Below are 17224 nucleotides of genomic sequence, written 5' to 3'. Positions count from 1 at the left end.
CTGCAGGGTTTGAAACCTTTTTGTAGGCCCATGAGACGATGAATTAGTACTAATGCAAGTATTAATTTCTTCATTTGCGTGCATCTCTATAACATGTGTGGAGCCTTTGCATTCTTTATCTAGATATGCAACTCAGCATATGTAAGTCTTTCCACTAGAATCTATTCTGCACTCTAACGGGATTTGGTCATGCTCCACTAGATCAGTGACAGCCTTCAAAGCATGATTGGTTAAATCTGTAAAGTTTGTAAAGTTTGGAGCTCTACAGATAATGTTTACAAGCTGTTACATCTGAGATGTCATATGTGGATCAGACAATCAGTTTGCTTAGCAGTACTGCTGTCCCTGTTCCAACACTCTATCCCCAGACATCTTTCTACTGACTTCTTTAAATGCGTGATTGCTTCTGAAATTATACTGTTATTGGGAATGTGTAAAGCAGAATGAAAAAAAAAAAAAAGAAAGAAATAAAAAGTGGTTCAGAGCTGTCTGAAATGCTGCTGGCCTTCTTTCACTCACTTTTCTGAGTTTGGTTAGGATAGCAGCTTCTCAGCCTTATGAATATGAAGATCTGGTAGAAGGAGCTATGGTTACCTTTACATGTTCATGTTGACAACCTTTGACAGCAGAATGCTTGCCTAAAAATCCTGCAGAATTATACAGGAAGATTCTAAATGTAGGGTTGATTATAGATCTCTAGTCTTCTAATATGAGCCTGTTATATGAAATTTAAGCCCTGTAATGGATCACATTCTTGTTAAGAGGTGCAATATTGTTTTCAAAACCAGTTTTATAGCACAGAAATGAGACTGGCAGAAGTAATAAACTGATATATACCAAGTCCTTAAGATAAACGATAAATATGTGACCATATTGAAGAACAGGGAGTATTCATACAGGTAGTGTAGGTGTCCTATTGAAAATAGGCCTTTATTGCTCTAGAAATATAAGTTAAACATATCAATGCTCCATTTATTTTATTTATTTACTTATTTAATATCAAGATCTTTCCAGTGAGTAATTTTGATGTTCTCTTTTCAGGGAGTGAGATGGCACATAGAGTTAAATGCTTATGAAGTATAATACTGACAGCTACCCTTCACTAATTTCCAAGATATCTGTTTAAACAGAAGCTGTCACTTTCTGATCTGGCTTGAGTCTCCTGCCTGATTTATTTTGTAATGTCACGAACAGTGGATTGTGGATTTGTGGCATAAAGCAAGTCTGATTAGAGCTGAAGAAAGTTCCTTTTACACATGCACATCCTCATAATCAGCTATGATGAGAAAGAAAATAAATAGCATGGTTGGGATAAGTTGGAAATATCTCTCTAAGAACCTCTCAATTTAAATTCTGAATTCTTGGTTTTCTCTGTCTTTAGCCTTAACTCTTTATTAACTTCCAGGGTCTTTCATGTGAAATTGATCTATACCATTCTTTAGCTGGTTTTTTTTTTTTTTGATGCTACCATCCATTGTCAGTATAACAGCCAAAATTATATCAAAATAAAAAAGGAGAAGGATGGAGGAACTGGTCCAGAGGAATGTACACTGCTGAAGGACCACTGAGCATGATTATGTAACATGACTCATTTTGGTCACAGTATTGCAGTGCACTAAGGGTAAGGAATGTACTTTGGTACCCTAAAGATGGTGATCACGTTATGGAGCACTGTCACACTCCAGCTCCAAAAGGACATCAGTTAATCTGAGGAAAGATGGAATGTGGGCTGAAGAAAGGGAGTAGTTCCAAAGGGGAGAGTTCCAAACCAGAAGAAATAAATGGTTTATCACCAGAGCTGCTTAATTGAATTACTCATATATTCTAGCGTGTTACTTGTGAAATACTGCAAGAAGAAAATGAAAGAGGCAGTCATTCTTGTGAGAATGAGAAGGGGAACATCTCTCTTGTAGGACGTCAACTGTGGTACAAGTGAAAAACTGTGCTGGGTGGGAGGAAAAGAAATGAGGAATATTTCAATTGACAAGATGTTCTAGCTATCAGGTGCAGTGAGTGGCTTGGTGAGCAAGTGCAAATCCATATGCTAACTGCTGACATAAAATATTTATTCTGTTTATCTATTACCTCCATCTACAGGAACAGAGCTTCAAAAACATGAACTTATTAGGCCGCAAACATAAAACACATTTTCAGTGTGGCACGGCTTCTTTGGGGAAGAGGGGGTGGAAATTTCAAACCTCCAAACAAATATGTCTCTTAATTAACTTTTCTCACCATCTGTGCTTACTTATAGCTGTGGCAAGTGGTACCAGTGACTTGTGAGATTGCTTTCAATGCTGCCTCTTTAGGCCAGCTTTTCAAAGCAGCAATCACATGCAGTTAATTCCGATCAGATCAGCTTATCAGCTCAATTCATTGTAGTGCTTTCATAATCATTCATGTGTGACAGTGCATTAAAACTTGGCCAGGCCTTTAAAAAAAAATTACAAAATCTACAAATGTGCTTCACATTCTGTCTTTGAGGTATACGGCATATTTGTTTTGTGTATTAACCTTCAAAATTCAACTTCTATGAAGGGTTGTAGTGAAAATTCTCAGGTATTCTAGGACTTTAGCCAAGGTAATTTACAAGGTAATTTTACTGTAAAGAGTTGCTTTATTTAAATATATATATGATGCTTTGGTAATTGTGTTAAATGCTCCTTATGTCTCTGCTTGGCTCCTACAAAAGTACAGTTTTGCAGGTGAGGCCTGCCAGGCTTGGAGGGCAAATGTGGGGTCTAGAAATAACACTGCCATGGGCTGACCAAGTGAGGCCCTTCTTTCTGGAGGGCTCTCTTTGACAGCAGTTTTGGTTTGAATTTGGTTAACCTGGTCAGAAGTGGTAGAGCCACTCAGGAAAAGGAAGCACAGGTAACATAAAGTGTTTCAAAAGACTTGCAAGAAGTGTTTTTCGAAACGTATGGGGAAATGGGGAGGTGCACCCTAAATTTAAGTTTGGACCTGTTTGGTTTTGGAATTCTGGTTTCCTATGCAAGAGCATTATTGTTCTTCTCCTGCATCCACTGCTCATTTCAAATCACATACTATCGTTACTTATCTTGTTATTCTTTCTCAATAGATTAATTAAAGAACATCAAGGATTCATAAATACTGTCGTTTTTAATAGATATAACTTATATATTAAGAGAGAAAAATCTTTTTTCCACAGGCAGCTGTAGGATAGAGAAAGCTTTATTTTATTTTGTTTTGTTTTGTTTTATTTTATTTTATTTTATTTTATTTTATTTTATTTTATTTTATTTTATTTTATTTTATTTTATTTTATTTTATTTTTGCAAAACTAGAAATTCTGAAAAATTGAAAAAGAGGATCCTTTATATGTAATGTATGTATTTATTTTCAATAAGAGATTTATTTGTGGAAAATCTGAATTCTTCAATATGACTGAAAATATATAAAAATATATATTCGTAACATTAGTGAAGCATGGGCTGCCGAAGTTTCTCACCTCCTCTTAGCGCTAGTGAGGTCAGCTGCTCTGAAGATGGGAACTTTTTGTTTATAAACACACTGAACAAGAATTTTCTTGCTGATTCCAGGTTTTTATTCTGCTGTACTGAACAAGCAGACACATGCAGGAAAATATATACATATATTTTGAATAGCCTTGAAAAATACAAACCAGATGCTGCCTTTTTAATTTCATTCAAAGGATGGAAGAAAATTCCCTAAATTTAGTCTGTGAGATAGACTTGTAGGAGGCAGTAAATACAGATCTCAGTAAATGTCTATAATTTACAGCTACTTGTCTATATATATCTACCTATATAAGCGTCTACATGTATTTGTGTCTGCATTCATATATATGCGTGTCTGTCTCAGTAAACTTATAAATGTGCTGCAAATGTTTGGTTTGGTTTTCTGTTTTAATTTAGTAAATAGGAGGGCAGTGGTTCTAATTGTAGCTTCTCCATTACATTTTCAGTGAGCCAGACAGGTTGTCTTTAGGATTTGTTAGTAAAGGTGATGAGTTCCTCCAGGCTCCAGAGAAAATCCTGGTATTAGAGCTCAAGAGTAGATGCTACAAACTGTCAACCTGTCACATGTTTTGGAGACACCTGACACTGTTTGAAAGATTGATTATTTCAAAAGGCCAGCAACTGCATTGCTTTTATTTTAAATAATTAACATGCTCAGGAGACTTCCCTGTTGTATTGCAGACCCCAAGGGTGAAGATTTTTGGACTCGTCTGAACAAATACAACTTCAAATAATTTTGTTGATGGAGTCTTTCGCTTCTTTCTTCATTTCAACTGGGGGTATTGATTTAATACATTCTGTTAAGTGTAGGTATTAGGGATGGAAGTTTTTCTTTTGCGCTTACACCTGCTTCCTTTAGAATATAAGAGGTTTTGCTTACATCAGATAGTAAGCAAATGGGATGATATTCAACAGTGATTTCTATTTACAAAGGAAGCTGAAAAACAACAACAACAAAACAAAAACCAAAAAACAACACAAATAAGTGTACCTGGTACATTCATTTGTCAAAACCAAAATTTTCTTATTGTGAAATTTCATTTTTTTCTTTTTTTCCTTGAATCAATTTAAAATATTGTCTTACTGGAAGCCCAGATGCCGATCAAAGGTTGTTTTTTCCTTTCTGTTTTCTATTGAGTGTTCCATCAAAAGATAGGATGCTGTAGAGAATATGTGATATCTAAAAGATCAAAATCCTTGAGTTCCTCTCTCAGCAACATTTAATCTTTAATTTTTGTGATGTATATTGGAAAGTTTGCTGTTGATTTTGTTACCCATGTTTTGTTAAAGGAGGGGGAAAGAAGAGGGAAACAAAAAAACACACCTTTGGAGATAAGTTGATCTGTATTTTTGTCTTGGGCCTCATTTCCAGTCCCTTGCATACTTGCATACTTTTGACAAGTTTCAAGATGAAGGTTACTGTGAGAGGGCTTACAATTTACTGGGGAAACTGGAAGCATTGTATGGATGGTATTCTTAAAGGAGACATAGAGGAAAGAGATTTTTTGAGAAGGGGAAACGCAGGAAAAGGGGACTTATTTTTTCTGCTGCTCATGGAACAACTCATCATGGTGCTGTGTTGATTTTGTAGTGAATAAGGACTCTGTTGACCTCAGAGTTGTACAAACATACCATAAAAGATGATCCCTCTCCCAAAGCATGTCATGAGATGTGTTAAAAGGTACGAAAGAAAGCAGAAGCACTGAGAAAGAATGACAATAGGCTTTGTTCTTCTTGAGTTCCAGATTGGTGCCTTTTTTGTCAAAGTAGTCTGCTTTTCTGTGTGTGCCCTAGTATATAACTAGACAATGTTTTATTTTGCTCTAAGACCTGTGAAATTCCTGAAGACTGTGACTTCCAGATGAAAACTATGTGTATTCAGTTACTTTCAGTAACTTTCAGTTACTTTCAGTAACTGAATTCAGTTTCAGTCTCTCTTCTGTGCTAGGTCAGGTTCTCATCAAAAATATTCAATGCCGACATTTGTGCTTTTGGGGAAAAGAATCGTGTTCCCTGCAGAGCACTCCAACAAGGGAGCACCCCTTTTTTTCTTTGGTTTTATTTTATTTGGATGGGGTCTCAGTATTTTAGTATCGTTTTCAGTGGTGTTCCTCTTTGTAGTTTCAAGATCTTTAGCTTCCATGAGCAGCAGAGCATTTTCTATTTGATCCTTTCATTCCATGCAAATGCCTACCTGAATATGCAGCCAGCTTCCATGAAAGAATAAAAATTAGAAAGAGCCTGGGAGTGTCACAAAGACCTTTTTGGAGCCTTTTTATAATATTGCCACCTTACACACTTTGTTCTCATCTTTTTGAGCACTAGCCCTTTGGCATGTCAGGTGCTAGGCATCTCCTGGAACCAGAGCCTAATGCCCTGTCAAAGCTCTGTCCTTCTGTCCTGGTAACCTTTCTTTTCTTGGTTGCCTTCCAGCATGACTCTAAAACCAGAGCTGTTACTGATGTCTCTGCCAGGCCCTTGCAATCAGTAAGAGCAAAACCTGACCTTTCTGTGCAGGATGGTCGAGAATAGTGTAAAGGAGTTGTAGGTTGTGATCTGTTGTAGCATATTCACTCTTGCTCTATTCTACATCCTGTTATTGCATCTCTGTGTGGACTTGGAAAAGCCCTATGTCTTTATTTTTTCCACATCTTTACTTTTTTCTTTGTTCAATTGTACCATGTAAATGAGAGACACAGTTAGGTGTGAAGCTGACTTTTTGTTGTATTGTTGGTGATTGATTTAAAAAGTAGTCTTTTTTTAAACCTCTAGGCAGAACCACAATTTTTGCTTTATCAGGGCACTCTTTCTTTGATTGAAAGATGAAAGGCTGGATTTAGTTGTTTTTGTACCAAACTGTAAAGTGATTTTCTTTTTAAATTTTTCTTTCTATTTGGCTGCTACTTAATGTCTTCCCTCTGCTTAAGGAGGACAGGTGCAATAATTCACTTCTGAGTCCCGAGAAAGGAATTGTAATTCAGAATGATCACTGAGAAAGGAATGTAATTCACTGTCCCACATATGTGGGTCAAACACATATTGTGAACTTGAAAGCTTTATTATCTAGTATAATTACAGAGAACATACAATGAGCAGTGCTTGATACCAAATCCAACTGTTTATACTTTATTTGGGAGTTAAGAAGTGAAAGAAATAGTTGTAAATCTTGATGGAATTGTCTTTTCGGTCTCTCATGAATAAAATCTCTTGCCACTGCCACACAAGGGAAGAGTTAAGCTGCTCTGACTACTTAAAGACTTCAGCCCAGGGTGAATACATTTGATAGATTAATGATGGAAGAAATTTGTTTACAGAACAAACTCCTGTACTCCTTAAAGTAACACCATTTCCGTCTGTAGTCACAGCTTCAGAGCTGCTCAGGACTTGTACTGAATGAACAGATTTAATTTAAAGGTATTTAGTCTTGAGATCTTTTTTCTCACCAGTGGAGAAAACAGATTATGGATTGGGTTCATAGTGACTAAGTCTTTTCATTGCAGTCCCTGTTTTATTTACTGATCACTTGTACCTTTCTGGGAGAAGCTTATCAGGTTTGCTTATATCCTAAAGGCAAGTTTCCGCAGAACTTTGAATGGAATCATTTTTTCTGCTTCACAATCAAAGAAGTCAGATACACATTTCCCTTCGCTGTTGAGATAAAATCATTTTATCATCAAATCTTTTCCTCCCATTAAGTACAAACCAATGAAATATAGAATAGATAACTTGCTTTTAAGGCAGTTAAACACTTGTGCAGCTTACTTTTCCTCCCTATGCATGGCATGTTCAGCTAGTTCATGGGCTGAGAGATGAACTTGATGCTTTCCAGCAGAGGGTGTCTGAAACAGATGTTTGGGCATTTTGATTTTTATAAAATGCCAACGGGAGTAATTTTATGATTCTCCTTTTTGTGCTCTTTCTTTGCATCAGAGAAGTTAAAACTGTGGTTAAAAGGGGCAATAGAAAGCAGACAAAGCATTCATTTTGTTCTTGCAGCCAAGTATGGTACAGTAGGCAAACCAAATATGGAAAGTATATCTGCTTATGGTAAGATGTGTAATTCCCATCAGAGAGAATACAGATTGCTGTGCAGATCTAAAAAATGTTCAGAATCTGGGAATAAACAGCTGTGTTCCTCTTCCAAGACTAAGTGAACCACATGACAATCATTTTGTTTCCCTTGAAATGCTACTGAAGTAGGAAAAAAAAATCATATAACATTAATAAAAGAAAGTCAAGCATGTAAGTGCATTTGTGAAGGCACACTCATATGGCTTTGTGAATTACTGCTTTCTAAAAGGCAACCAGCATTGAAATCTTGTTAACAGGATGAAAAGAAATGAATTTTTTCAAGGACTATGCGTAATTCTGACATTTTACTCTAAGATATTCTGTGTGAACAAACTCTTTTACTAATCTTGTTAATACCAGTAGTGGGAATTGTGCTGGTGGGCGTCTGACTGGGTGGTGTACCTTGTGTGATTATATAAATATATAAATATATATATATTTAAGGGAGGAATAAGAATAATGGTTTTTCTTTAGTCACTGATGTGAGGAAATCCTCACACAAGGAAAAGTGCCAGTTGAGGTGTTTGTTTTTTCTTTTTTTGAGTAACAGTTTTATCTATAAACAATGTGTCAGATATAAAGAATAAGAGGGAAAAAAACATAGCTACAACAAAACAAACCAGTAATTGTAATCTGTTAGTAAAAATGAACTTTGATTGTTACCTGTAAAATTCTTAAAGAATTTGGATTTTACTCTAAAGTATTCCTAAAACCAAAAGGAGAACAACATAGCTGCCATTCCAGATGAAGACATTTTTTTATTGCCTGTATATATTATAAAAGTTGCAAGTCTGGAGGAATAAAAAACATCTAATTTGCGACACACAAAATGAAAATACTTTGTTCCAATTTTAATTAAAGGGAATTAAATATAATTCAAAAGCAGATGTAAATAATGCTAGTGATCTCAAAGGGATGAGTTGTTTGTCCAAATGTTGAACTGTGGAGAAACTTAAGTCATCCAGTGCAGACAACATAACTGGAAGCAGAAGCCTTTGCACAGTGCTTGAGTTTTTTTGAAGAAGGGAAGGCTTCTTCATGAAATTGCCTTTTACAGCATTGTCTGACAGTTCTTATAGAATCAGCAGATCTGCATATGTACGTGAGACTCCATGCTGGTATTTTAGACATCGTATTGCAGCATGCACTCTGAAGAATGGATGCTGTGTACCACCATGCAGAAAGTCTCCCATATGTATTTCAGTTCTGCTTGTCCCTCTTAAAAATAAAAAAAGTATCTAATGTGTAGGAAATGGCATTGGTTGAGTTCTCAGATGATCAGACATGATAAAATCCCACTTAAACATCCAAGATGTTCTTGTTTGTAGTCACTAACAGTCTGATTAGCAGAAGTAGCTGAAGGCTGTGTTTGGCTCAGACATTAACTTCTGCCATACATTTGTCTGTATTACCTACTGCATTGGTACACTGAAACAAGACTTGTTCTTTCAGTTCTAAAAAGCAGCAAATTTGACCTCTTCCTGACTCAGCCATGTTGCTTCAATTACATATATGTGCTGTTTTGCTCTGTTCCATTTTGGCTTTTCTCAAGATCGTCGGAGAAGGGGAAAATACTTTCTTGCATGAGCTTAGACTTCTTTGTTGGTTTTCCACAATTTTCTTTCCTGTGTTTTGTTCTTTCACAAGTGAAGGGAATTTCCCACCTACTTGTGGGGATTTTAAGAAAATAATCTTTTAATGTGAAGTGTTTATGTTCTCATTAAGGGGTGAACACAACATTGATTTCCTCTACCTTCTCCCAAAATCTAATTGCAAACTGTGGTGGCTGGAGATAAGTCTGCTCACCGGCTTTAATGGCATTTTAGTAGTTTAATTAGGCTTTGTGTTTAAGGTGTTTCATGAGAAGAAAAGTGCTTCTCAACACTTTGGTTAAAAAGGCAGGGTGAAACAACAGCCATAAGGGCACTTTCCCATGTACTTGAGCATGATTAAATGTAGCAGGGGGTTCTTCCTTCACTGAGTAAATTACCTTTGTCCCACGTGTATATTGATATTAACTTTAAACATTTGGCTTTGCAATATATCTCAGACTTGTTTCTTTCACTGCTCAGGGTCAAAGAGAGAAATTCATGAATCCTGGCAGGAAATCTCTTTCAGAGTGTAAGGAATAGGTATCCAGTTTCTCAGACAAACACAACATCGTAACTGTCAGATTCTTTGCGTTAACATTTAAACAACACACACGGCAAATCAAGGAATCTTTTCTCCAGCTGTATCTTTGTAATTTGGAAGCCACGGTGTTTCTCTCATATACACTGACTCCCTCAAAAAATCGGCCTCCCTCTGTGGATTGTTTGAACACTCACCAGTGATTCAGTAGAGTGTTGGCTTGGAGTTTTAGTTACTATGCTAAGTAACTGAGCCTTCAAGAAGCTCTACCTGACATTGCCAGATGATACAGAAGTGATTGTTGCATCAGAGTTCCACGGGGTTCTAATAGGAAGAATGTGCATTTAATTTACTGTGTAAGCAATGGATAGGAGTTTGTAAACTTCATCTCTAATCTGTATCTATCTCAAGATATATTTCTTCTTTGCAGCACTGTGACAGATTTAAGACCCAAGCTGAAACATACGGCATAAATAAATGAATTCACAATCTTTTTAATCCAAATGTAATTAGTTAAAATCTGTTCAAAATCTTGTCTAATAAGCAAACCTATATTTTAAAATTCTTTAAATCTTTTTCCTTGTATCTGGAATCACTTTAAACCATTTGGGACCACTGCATTTTGGTTACTTATTATATAGCATACCAATACATTTGTATTCTTTACATTTTAATTTACTAATATTTAACCACATGAAAAGTTCCCTTGAAGTTTAATATTAAGAGAGCAAAAACATTGATGTGCTTTTCAATCAAGCTGATGACATTTTCTTGGATGCTTCTTTTATAACAGCATGACTAACATTTGAAAAGAAAATAAAGCAGTTCAGACCAGGATGTGTAAATATTTAGGTGCTAAAATGGTACCAACTCTAACAAAACACTTCTGGCAGTGTTCATGCAGTCTGTGTATTAGTAGCTGTGCTTCCCAGGGATTTAATCCTTCTGAATTTGGGGTACATGACCCAAGATGGGATTTATCCTCTGGGGATTGTGCAAGCTGATGCCATTCACCCTGTGGAAGCCTATGAGTGACAACCAATGACTCCTAACCTATCTTAGTTCCAGAAATATCTAAAGTTATGCTTGCTCAACAAGAAGATATAAATCTTAATTTCTGATTAAGAAGTATTCAGTGAATATCCTTGCTCATTAACTACATACTAGTTTTAAATGTTTGTTATATTTTAGCCAGTCTTTATGCAAGTAATTCCTAGCTCCTGGTCTGGGTGCATTATTTAATAATGATGGTGGGCAGAACAGCTCCAGTCATATCACCAGTATTCATCTTAACCAATCTGTTGTGTAGGTGAACAGATCAGGTTAATGCAGGAAACAGGGGGTTTTGGAAGCAGTTTTCCTATTATAAAAAATATAAGACCATTCACTTGTACATCAATTCATATTTGAAAAAAGCAAATTGCTGATCTGAACTGAAATGTGCACCAGTCAGAATAAATATTGGCCTCAATGAGAGTTATTTTGTGGGCAAAGGAGATTTGATATTCAATAGAGTCTTAAGTAGTGGTGGTGTTTGGATATTGCTTATTCAGGCAGTAGAACTGTTGAGCTGAATCAGGGAAAGTTTATTAGTCCAGCCATGGGCATCAAGCTATTAGATTTCATGTAATTTCAGAAGGTTTATGGGAAATATCTTACATGTTTCTGAATAAATGTGAAGTCTGGGGCATCAGGAAACTATATGAGCGCTGCATTTATATATAAGTGTGTGTGTGTGTATGTATATATATATGTGTGTGTGTGTATATCTTTTTCCAAGGAGTGCTTGGTTCTGTGAGACCATATTGTTTTTATTACAATAAGCATTATTTGTTCCTCCATGCTGTTGGGGCTCATTTTCTTTGTTAAAGAGAATGTGAGGATGAGTGCTGATAGAAGATGCTGTGTATCTTATATGCAGTGAGGGGAGTAGGTGGTGGAGAGCTGCCTCAGACAGATGAAAAATACCTAGCATGTCAAGGAAAATATATTCCCCAGTGTCATTTCATGCTCCACAGGGGTCTGTTTTCTTGAGCCCAGTGCAAATGCACACACTCACAAAAGCCATTTTCTGCTTAATGTGGAAAAGAAGAATAAAACATTTTTTTTTTATTCCACTCTTATACAATCCTGTAAAGAAAGAGAGATGGTTGAAGAATTACACTTTTCAGAGATGCCATCAAAACTCCCTAAACACAAACCTTATAAACCCCAGCCTGTAGTCATGTCAACTTTCACGAATTAAGCAAGGCTGGATTCTAGTTCTGACACCTCCAAGGGTGATACAATAGGAGTTAGCGCACACAGTTCCTAAGGAACTTTTTCCTCTGAGTGGACACTGATGAGATGAATGCGAATACTTATGCTCTTCCTTCAGTTCCCTGCAAAAGGTCCTCTAGCCCCTTACCTCACTCCCTCAGAATTAAAGCTTTCTCTGACCTCTTTTTATACATCATGTTCCCTGCGCAGAATAGGCCTAGAGCAGCACTGAGTCCCCACACCCACCTGCAGCAACAGGAAATACCAAGCAAAAGCAAGCTAAGACAGGAGAACTGATTTCTTCAATATCCCAGTGGCAGCCATGTAGCATTCAGTTCCTAAATGAGTCTAAATGAAAGTGCCTTGTGCCATATGAAATGGCACAAGTAGTTATCTTTCCTTGCCTCTGCAGCTCCTGCTCTGGAAGTCCAGAGGTGTCCCAGAGGTTTTGCGTGGTTCCTGCTGGGCCTCTGAGGCTGCTGGGGTACTCTGGGTCATCTCAAATGGCACGAGGAAGCCATAATTAGGCAACTCAATCAAGCCCTTAGTTCCTATGACTGCTTTGCCAAATATCTAATTTTAGCTGTCAGTGATGCCATGAGCGGACATTTCAGATGCTGCAGAAAATTAGAATTGTCGCCATACGACCCACAGGCTCTGCCAACCCAAATCAATTGTTCAGCGAGCTGTGAAAACTTCAAAGACCAGCACCTGTAAATGGACATGTACATCCAAAAATGAACTTGCTTTTGGCTAGTTGCTTTATTTCCATTCGAATTTCTGAATCAAAGGGAAGAGTGCTGTGCAGTTGTGACCACAAGTGAAGGAAAGGAGAAAAAATAATGGGCCTTCCTGAGATTAATTAGTGTAGACATTAACAATGTTGAATTTTTTTATGAATCCTTAAAAGTCTCCAAATCTGTTAAGATGAAATCCTACAAAGAATTTAATCTCATTTGAGATCAATTTAAACCATAAAAACTGGAGAAAAAGTATTCTTCATCTTAGTAATATTTTCCTCAATAAAATTATAAATTATCAATAGTTTTCCTAGATTACAGATAGATATTAAATTGACTTTCCATTAATTACATTAATGAAAGGATTCTGCAGCATTCCATATGTACCAGCATTTGTCCTCAGTATTTCAATGGGAGAACATTTCCCTTATAGCTTAGGAGAACTTATGTAAAAGGAAATTAAATGGGGCACATTACTGAGATTGAGACTCATGTTCTCATTGCCTGCCACCTTGCTAAATGTACCAGAAGGTATTACTCACTCATTTACTTCTCTAACGTAACTTCTCCCCATAGCACAGTGATGCAGTAATACTTGCCATTACCCATCCTGAGGTTTTGAAGGGAAAAGCAGTCCTGAGACAGACAAAAGCCATGTGCATAGGCACAGATTTCATGTGATAGGAAAAGAGGTGGGCTCCCCTTATGGATCTCCCTTCCAGTGTTCGGGATTTTTCCCTAAAACTTCTTTGGTATTTCAATTTGAAAGTTAAAGTCAAATGAAATCTGTTCTGGTTGAGCAAAGTATTTGTATAAAAGACTTACAAGAAGCCTCCACAAATTGGATCTTGATTTAGACAAGTTGCTTGGATTTTAGGTTGTTTTTTAGACAGTGATGGTGGTAGTTTTTTTTGTTTTCGTTTTTATTTATTTATTTATTTTTGTTTAATTCCATAGATGTGTGCTATTGAACATACTAGAGGTGACATAAGGGCTCATGCTTCTGAAACACACATTCTGTGAAGACCTCCCCAATACATTAATCTTAACAAAACAAAACAAAAATACAATAATCCTGTCTTGTAATAAAATAAGATGACAAATCTCATAAAGCAAGTTGTTGTATTTGGGCTTAGTTCATTTTCTGAAAAATGACTTGGGAAAAGCTACCTGAAAGTCAAATCCAAAGCAATACATTGTGTCTGTAAGAAATCATAAAGATCATTATGTACACAAAGATGTGGCAAAGGAGAACTGATTTTTTAGTAGTGCTGGATGGAAATTAAAATAATTCCAGTTAAGTAATATGTTGCAAAGTGATAGCTCAGTACACTTGAATCTAATTTGAATTCAACACTGATGGTGAGATCTTAACAGAATATTTTAGAGTGGCTTTTCAAGTCTGTAGTCTGTAGGACAGAAAGATTTTTTTATTTGATACCTGCATAAAACCATGAAAAAAGTTTTTGGCTTTCTTTTTATAGGATAAATTAAAAATACTTGTCCAGTTTTATACGTTCCCATAATAAGACTTCACTGGGGAAATAGACTGTCAATTATTCCTGTTTTTCATTTCAGATTTTTACATTATGCTTTTAACACAAAGAAGGTGAGAAGTAAAACTAATTTCCCAAGTGATTTTGTTTTTCTTCATAATGAAAAATGTAATCTTTAATGTTTCAGATGATGTAGAAAACAGCTATAGATTTAAATGGCAAGTTTCAGTTCTACATTAATATGACAGTCCATCACAGATGAAAAGCCACCTTTCCCTGCATCTGTGGATATCCTGCCATCAGTCATATAAATTGGAGGTGCTATACTTGGGGACATCGTGGGGTTTTTATATGTCTCTGTTTTTCTTTAACTACTTGTAATGAGCAATAGTCATCTATCAGTATTAATTCTAGGGTACAGAAGGAGAAGCACTTCCTTTTCAAGCTCTGTTTGCTGTAAATAAGTCACAAGCTGTGAGCTACACAATCCAGTCACCAGAAGTTTCAAATCTAAAGAAGCATATGAAAGGAACAGCCTTGAGAATTTGGTGATGACGTGATGAGGCAAAGCAGAAATACTAAGGAAAGATGTGAAGAACAGTTGTTCTTGCAGACTTTTATGGAGAAGTCCTCCCTGAGGCAGTTTCTGTGAGGGATGACTTGAGGGAAAATACATAATTTTGTCAATTTCATATGTGGTTAATGGGGACTGAGATTACTTACATAAAATGAGAAAGAATACATAAAGTTTGATGTGGGTGACAGTATCCTTAGAAAGACAGTTTGCTGCAGGTTCTCATGGAAGTGAAACGGTGCCAGTATTAAGATGCTGCACTTTCCTGTATGTAATATTTGAAGTAGAAGAGGCACTGCCCCAAGCACTAATGGCTGTAATATCCCATTAGTAGTACAGAAACTGAAGCCAAGCTGCCTATGTGCTGAAGGTATAGGAATTGCACAGCTAAGATGGTAAAGGAATTCAAGTGCCTTCTGTGAATACATTCCAGCTGCTGTCAACTGACTTTATACCTTTCATCCAAGAAAGCATCTGAAGCAAAATTATTTCTGTTTCTTTTTCCATTGAAGTATTTAATTAGCTTTCAGTAACTATGGGGTGTATGACTGCCCTCTCTAACAAGTGTATTTTGAGGATTATAGAATGCAATGATTTATTTTTTAAAATACTTTTAAAAACTGAAATGGCCTGTATATGTAATTTCCATTGGTTATTACCATGATATTTTCCTGAATAAAAGTAAAACATGGACAAGTCATTGTTTTTAGGACAAGAAGTTATCATAGAATCAGTCATAGAATCATAAAATGGCCTGGGTTGAAAACGACCACGATGTTCATGTAGTTTCAACCCCCCACTATGTTCAGGGTGACCAACCACCAGACTGGGCTGTCCAGAGCCACATCCAGTCTGGCCTTGAATGCCTCCAGGGATGGAGCATCCACAACCTCCTTGGGCAACCTGTTCCAGTGTGTCACCACCCTCTGGGTGAATAATAATAATAATAAGAAAAAGATGTTCAATTTTAGTTATGTCATCAGAACCCCTACACTGCCTGGTCAAACCATGAAGACTAACAATATGCGTAGAGCGTGGTCTCACTAAGTAAAAATTTCCTGGTACCTGTGTTGTCTTTTTGGAGTAGTGTAGTATTCAGTCAAGTAGATAGGTGGACGTGTACTGGTAGGTATGTGAAAAAAAAAAAAAAGCTTTTTAAATTAAATTTGAAGGAATTTAACATTGAAGGAAAATAATTAAATAAACAAAACTCAAGATTAAATTTTATATGCAATAAATAATATGCAAAGTGTATATTAATTGTGATGTTACTCGGTATGGGCTAAATTTTGGCAACATCACTTAGCAAAAGAGGCCCTAAATTTCACTCTGGATTTGGTCTGAATTATGATAGTAATCTTTCCTTCTCGGCAGATCACTGTTAACTGTTAACTCAAAATTGATATCTCACTTCTCAGTTTCTAGTGCTGGACATCCTGGGCTAGTAGGACAGGTCCAGGTTAAAGAAGAATCCCTACTTGAGTTATGGTTTTGTTGCTTTTCTCTTTTAGACCTTCACAAATGTATCATTGTCATTACAATTTCAATTCAGCCATAACATCTTGATCTGAGTGCCTCAGATAACGGTGGAGAGATGTTGTGGGCCATGTTTGAGGGTATGCGGGAACACTTGGGCAGGCTCCAGCCAGCCCAGAGGGCAAAGAACTGATTATAGCAGGGACCATGTAGTGATCTTTTCACTAACACAGTTTTCAGCCCTTGGCAGTATATGACTTCCTCATCCCGGTAGCATATAAGTCATAGTATTTTGCAGCTGCTCTCAGACCTCAGATTTTTCAGCCTTTCTATGCTTTCAGTCTTTGTGCTATTTTCTAGCAATGAGTTCAGCAGTTTGTTTATATGTGCCATGAAGAAACATTTAATGTTGGTGGCTTTAGACCTGGTGCCTCAACTGGAATCTATTTTGTCCTTTCCAGCAAGCAAAACTGCAGTTTTCTTGTTGTAACTGTGGAGCAGTGAGCAGTACTCTAATTTAACCAGCTTTGCTGGGCCTTCAATCAATCTTCAGATCTCAAAAATGATTTCACTATGATAATATCAGGATCATTTATTTTTAGCACAGAATGTAGCTTGTGCATTTTATTTTGTGATGGTATTTATAGACTGTTTAATTTTTTTCTGGTGAGCCCCAGCTTGAATTTACACTTTTTTTTTTTTAATTTTTTATTTTTTTGCACTTAGCAACAATTAAAATTTGTTTTATATAAGCTTAGCTTTAGAATCAGCTGAAAGTAGCAACAAATTTCTATAGCTTCTGAAGTTTGCAATTTTTGTTGTGCCCAGTAGCCATCTGCTATTAAATCATTTCAAACCATTGGTACAATCCTTAGGTATCCTTAGGATCATTTTTAAAAGAAATTGTTAGGAGAGTTGAAAGAATGTTGACTTTGAAGAAATATAGTTTTGGTGAAATTCATACTAAACTAAACT

General features: G+C 36.4%; 1 protein-coding gene across 12 annotated transcripts in view; it reads left to right on the top strand.

Moving 5' to 3' along the window:
• Window positions 1–17224, top strand: part of RBMS3 (RNA binding motif single stranded interacting protein 3) — a 682345-nt gene that overhangs the window by 205799 nt on the left and 459322 nt on the right. The window lies entirely within an intron of this gene.

This window comes from Coturnix japonica, chromosome 2, assembly GCF_054131305.1.
Source record: "Coturnix japonica strain WE chromosome 2, WE-NBRP24, whole genome shotgun sequence".
NCBI classification, from domain to species: domain Eukaryota; kingdom Metazoa; phylum Chordata; class Aves; order Galliformes; family Phasianidae; genus Coturnix; species Coturnix japonica.
The sequence above is the reverse complement of the archived record's forward strand: the minus strand, read 5'-3'. Positions and strand labels throughout refer to the sequence as shown.